At 35.2% G+C, this 6,000-nt stretch overlaps 1 protein-coding gene across 1 annotated transcript in view; it reads left to right on the top strand.

The window, feature by feature from the left end:
- Positions 1–318, top strand: part of LOC109085650 (protein Bouncer-like) — a 2,437-nt gene extending 2,119 nt beyond the window's left edge. The window contains exon 2 of the mRNA XM_019100165.2: positions 1–318. This exon is cut by the window's left edge and continues 531 nt beyond it. The gene's annotated coding sequence lies outside the window, so the exon portion shown is untranslated.
- Positions 319–6,000: the final 5,682 nt, after the last annotated feature.

Raw genomic sequence — 6,000 nt, 5'->3', positions numbered from 1 at the left:
ATCTAAAATATACACATAGAAATATGAACCATTCTCCGTGAGAAAGTGGCCATTGCTCAGACATGTTGCCCTGTGTATCATCAGTCTGACACTAACTAATGTTGTGTGCACATGATGGCTTGTATTAATAACTTGAGGATTTTATTAATACTGTTCTTACCATTATCACTCAAGCTGGTCTTCAGTCTGGAAACTGATGAACCGTTGTAAAAATAAAGCAAGTTTGAGTCTGGTTTCTATAGTTTTGAGGTAATTTTCTCACCGATAATATCCCCGTGGTTGTTTTTCCTCACTTTCCTTTGCTTTTAAATAGCTTAATTTCTTTCCCTTTCAGGTTAGCGGCAAATTGATTGACAAATTGACAAGAACAAAATACATCAAACACACTTAAAATAAAAAAAAATCAAATAACAAAAATAAAAAAAATAAATATAAATACATCCCTAAAAAAAAATAACATAAAATAAATAAACAAAAATGAAAATAAGTAAACACAATTAACCAAATGGAACCAAATAAATAAAACGCGTAGAAAGTGTATTAACAAAACAAATAAGAAAGCTTGGAGGCACGGCATACACCTTGATGTCAAATAAAACATAAATTACACAAAGTTTAAGTAAAGTAAAAATCTGCAAACTCTTTGGAACCAATTAAATAAGAAACAAATGTTTAAAAAAACTTTCAATATCACCTTCAGTCCAAAATATTGCCAAACAAGCGCTTTTGCATTTGGTTTCGAAACTAAATCATCCAGTGTGTGGTCTGTCTGTCTCGGCTCACTCTCCTCACGAGATCAGTGAAATCTGATCTGTGATGCACCTCGATCAGTGTCTGCTACCTAACTGAACTAAATGATTTTTATTACTATAAAAAATCAAAAGGATGGTGGTGGGCAAGAGACGTAGCTGGTGTTGTGGCTTCACACCAGTAACACCATCAACACCGACCGTCACAGCAAGCCTACACTTTAATATGAATCAATCGGGTCGAGATCAGGAGATTGACTCGGTCATTGCAGAATAATCCACTTTTTTTACCTTCAAAAAATCCTGGGTGGCTTTAATGAAATCCTAGTCCAGAGCATTCAGAAGCTCAGACTGGCCAGAATTCACACCCCAAAACGACAAAAACACCAAACACAAAGCAAGAGTGGCTTATAGACGACTCTGTGAATGTCCTTGAGTGGCCCAGTCAAATATTTCTGGAGAAACCTGAAGATATGCGTCTGCCCCCATCAACCTGACAGAGCTTGAGAGGTGAAGAGCTGAGAAGAATGGCAGATAATTGCCAAATGATGATGAGCAAAGCTTGTCGTCTCATACCAAAAACACTTGAGGCTGTAAAGGTGCTTCAGCTAAGTACTGAGTTAAAGGTATGAATACTTATACAGTAAACTTATTTCAGTTTTTATTTTTTTTTAAATTTATAAAGTTGTGACAGTTCTGTTTTTGCTTTGCCAGTATGGTTTATGGAGTGCAGATTGATGTGGAAATAAGTAATTTAAAGCAGTTTAACATAAGGCTGCAACATAACAAAATGTGAAAATAAAAAATAAAGGGGTTTGAATACTTTACAAGGCACTGTATATCCTGTGGTTTGAAACAGTTCGGTATCTTTATGTTTATTGCTGCTTTCTAAGAGACATCGATCTGAAACAGAGCCTTCTTTATCATCATTGAAATATTGCTGGTTGTCCTTTGGTCCAGATTGAAGTTCTAATCATGTATTGATTTCTGCTCTCCTGAAGGGGGCAGCAGCATCTGACCCGCTGACCTTTGCATTTATTGTTTGAGAGAAGGTGATGGTGACAGATGAGCCAGAATGACCCATTACCAGCCGAACCAGCGCCGTTTCACTTCTGATGTCAAATGATGTGAGTTTATGACGTCCAGCAGCTTGTGTTTGATCTGCTGAAATGAGCGCAAGTCAAACGCAAACCAATACACATCCCTTACACGCAGAAAGTTCCTTTTAAAAGTAATGTGTTGCAACATTGTGTTACTTGCTAAAAAACTGGATTAGTTACTTTTTATGGAAAGTAACATGTTACATTACTTTTGCATTACATTTTCTCATCAGACAAAGGAACTGGTGTTACTTATTTGAAAAAGTAAGATATTTTCTTGTAAATTAAAAAATTGGTTTTTGTGCAATTCTGTAATAGTTTTTAAGTTGAAGGCTATGACTGGTTCTGTCCTGTCCTGGAAAAAGGACGTAAGAGGACTGATGTGAGAAGCAGATCGCTTACTGTCTACTCTCATTTTAGTTACTCTTTTTGTGGAGCGAGGGATTTTACAGACTAAAATAAATAAATGTATAATGACATTATTAGTTATGTCATGGAATGTTGCAATGTGGATGTTAAGATCGCCTTTTGTTCCAGTGTTTTAGACTTGATGATCCAAACACAAATAGTTGATGATCCATAAAGCCTCCAGACAAAACAGAGAGGCAGTTGGACACTAGATGGCAGAAGAGCTTGAGTCTGTATTCCAGAAATACTCTACAGTCCATCATATCATCTGTTCAGTAACCACGGCCATAGATGAAGTTTCAAGTTTCAAGTTTGTATTTATTTATATAGCACATTTAAAAACAGCAAGCAGGGCTGACCAAAGTGCTGAACAATACACAAGATAATGATAATAATAATAATAATAAAAGACACTTTCATGACATGATATCACAATGAATTAAAAGCTAAAGAAAAAAAAGTACTGATACTGTTTAAGTTACTTTCCACTTTGTGACAGCCAAATAAAATTAATTCATTCATTCATGTCCAATTCATTGCAAGATAGTTTACCAAGCCTAACTGACAAAGTTCACTTGCGTTACTATGAGCTAATAAGAAGTTTGGTAGCACTTTATATGAAGCCTAGTTATAACATATTTTTTATGGATAGGTTGCTTATTCTTATGCATGCATAATCCCTTAGAAGAAGAAGAAGAATATGTTGTAAACTAAAATGTTGTATTAGGCTACAAATGTCAGCCAGTAGGTGGAGACAAATGAGTGTCTTTTCATTAAATTGATTTGAACCAAAATGCAACAAGCATTAGGTCTCCTTTTTTTTTCAACACATTTTTATTTGGATATATATAAACTTCTTTATGCCATTGTAATATATTGTCAGCATCATCAGTCACATTTACACATTTATAATTCATCCGTTCAGTCCTCGTTGTGATGGGTCACTTTCATTCTTAGTACAACAAGATGTCTGATTCTGTAATTTCCTTCATGAATGATATAAAGCCCATTTATTACCAGTCAACAAATCACAAAAAGTAACAAAAAACATACTTAAAACATATTACCAGTCCTGAAAGCAGGACTAGTTACAAAGGATCTAGGAATCAAAGAGTACATGACTTAAACATTGAACGTTTTATGAACAGAGTGATATTGCCAAGATAACTGTAATAATGATGATAATACACAATTTGCTTGTGTAAGTGTATACTGTATTCAAGCACCACAAATGTTTTAACCACAAATGACAGTATATTTTGTGGATTTGTTCTGTGTATTAGGTTATGAATCCAAACAAATCTTTCTGGTGAACAGATTCAAAAGTCATGAATCAAAATCCAGCATTCCACTGAATCAACTTGCTTTATTTTTTATCACAATTACTTTTGCAGTTTTTAACATACAAATTATGTGATGAGATGAAAAGAACCTTTGTGCACTCTGTATATTGCTGATAAGTGGAACTGTCACAGTTTGTCTGAACCTGAATGTGCCGTTTTCATTATATATGTGAAGGCACCAGCGATCAGCGTTAACTAGATCTGACAGAAAAGCTGCTATTATGTCTCTTTTTACAAGATGTTATATAAGTCTCAGGTGTCCCCAGAAAGCGTCGATGACGTTTCAGCTCAAAATACCGCACAGACCATTTATTATATTGTTGTGAAAATGCCTATTTTGAGTGGAAGCAGAAATGCTGTTTTTGCGCATGTCTCTTTAAATGCAAATGAGCTTCTACAGTGGCTTTACAGCTCATACCTCAGATCTCTGCCAGAAAACATCAGTTTGGTTTTGATTATCATGTATATCACTCTGAAATCATGTTTTAAAGCCATATTTGTTTAAACATCTGATGTACAGTTTTCTGAGCGCACACATCCGAAGCGAACGCACAGAAAGCGACTGCACGCTGCATGATGCAAGTATTAAACTAAGCTCTCTTTCATGTCTTATTGCGCTTAAACTGTCAAACACACAAGTTTATGTTAAAAACATGCGTTACAAAAACACAGTCGGTTATGTCTGTGAAGGTAAACAGCTGAGAAAGAAATCGCATGTTTATATTATCTGTGTATTAATTGGCAGCAGCATAATATACAGTAGCTGTACTGCTGTCTACGCTGTTAATATGAGCCAAACTATAAAAGCAGAATATCACTCACTGCTCTGGACTGAATAATGTCCATACCTTTAATAAGAAGACATTTCTTACTTAGGGCGGGGTCTCTGCTAATACGGCAGCCAGTGTCCATCAACAGACGTGGGCGGGGCTTGTAAAATGTGACGTCACATTTTACGGATTTTGTGATCGGCTTGCTCTGAGATACTGCTTATGATTTATGGGGATTAAAAAACAAGGATTTTTATCATTGTAGGGTGGTTGTGTACACACACTGCCAACACATATTTATGTTCAAATAACATGTACAAGTGAATTTTGCATAATAGGTGCCCTTTAAGGAAGTCTGTATAGAGTTCTGGATATAGTATCAGGAAGAGAAGACAGAAGGGATGTTTGGTTCTGTGAAATGATTCCAGCGTGTCTCTCAGGTGAACCGATGAAGATGTGCTGCTGTATATGAGACTCGCTGAAGATCACTGAAGATGACTTGAGGAGGTGTCCGCAGCAGCGAGGCTTCGTAGAGCGATGGCTCAGTCTGAAACACAAAGGAAAAGATGGAATCAAAAAGCACAGAGGATTCATGATAAAAATAACAGAAAGAGCAGAACCCAGCAGAAGCATGTGGTAAAACAGCAATAAATCACACCAGATTTTAGAGTATGATATATTTAGTATATATCTTAACAGACGAGTCCAAACAAAGACACAAACTCAAGCTGGGCTGACAGTAACAGGCAATTAGGTGTTTATTGACCATTAAGAATTATATATTATAACACATATGTAGGCAAGAGATGGACACATACTGAAAAAAAAAAAACACACTGAAGAACCTTTCATATATATTTACAAATACTTGTGTATATTTATCAGTCATTTATGAATTATTTTCTGAATGGTGTGGAATTCATTTATTCTGTGTGGTTAATGAAATTTATTATGCTTTTTTGTTGTTGTTGTTTTTTTGATGCTGTTATACTTTGATACCACTATATCTATCATGTGATGTAACAAATTATATGTTTGATTTTATATATTTTTCACACAGCCCTTTAAAAAATTACAATGTGTAACTAAGCTCTTGTCAGGCAGAGCATCGTGGTGTTTTTCAGGTGGATGAGAGAGAATCTGCTGCCAGCTTCATCTTACTGTGTCCCTGTTAATTCCACTGAGTAATATTTAATAACAACAAGTGTTTTTTTTCCCCGTACAAGTTCGCATGACAATATAACAGAACAAAAAACATATATTGTCTCCCTACAAAACAAAAATCAAATTGTGTGACACTCGCAGTGGGAGTGAATAAAGTAAATTAAGAAAACATTAACAGTATATGCACAAGAAGTGAACAATTTTAACATGCATTTTTACAGAACAATGTCCTTTTACAAAATAAACTGAACATTTCTGCTTTTTATTTCTTATATATAGTGATAACATTTATGCCAAATGCTGTTGACTGAGCTTAATTTGTCCTGAACCTGGAGTATTAATGATATAAAAAGAAAAAAGTCCTTGGCTTATGTTCTGCCATAAGTGTAAGGTCATATTAAAGAGAGCTCTCTGTTCTGGAGGACATGTGATTTACTGTTGTATCGTCTTCAAATAACCATTTAAC

The sequence above is a fragment of the Cyprinus carpio genome, chromosome B18, assembly GCF_018340385.1.
Source record: "Cyprinus carpio isolate SPL01 chromosome B18, ASM1834038v1, whole genome shotgun sequence".
Taxonomy (NCBI): Eukaryota; Metazoa; Chordata; class Actinopteri; order Cypriniformes; family Cyprinidae; genus Cyprinus; species Cyprinus carpio.
Note: the sequence above shows the minus strand (reverse complement) of the source record. Positions and strands in the feature narration are given on the sequence as shown.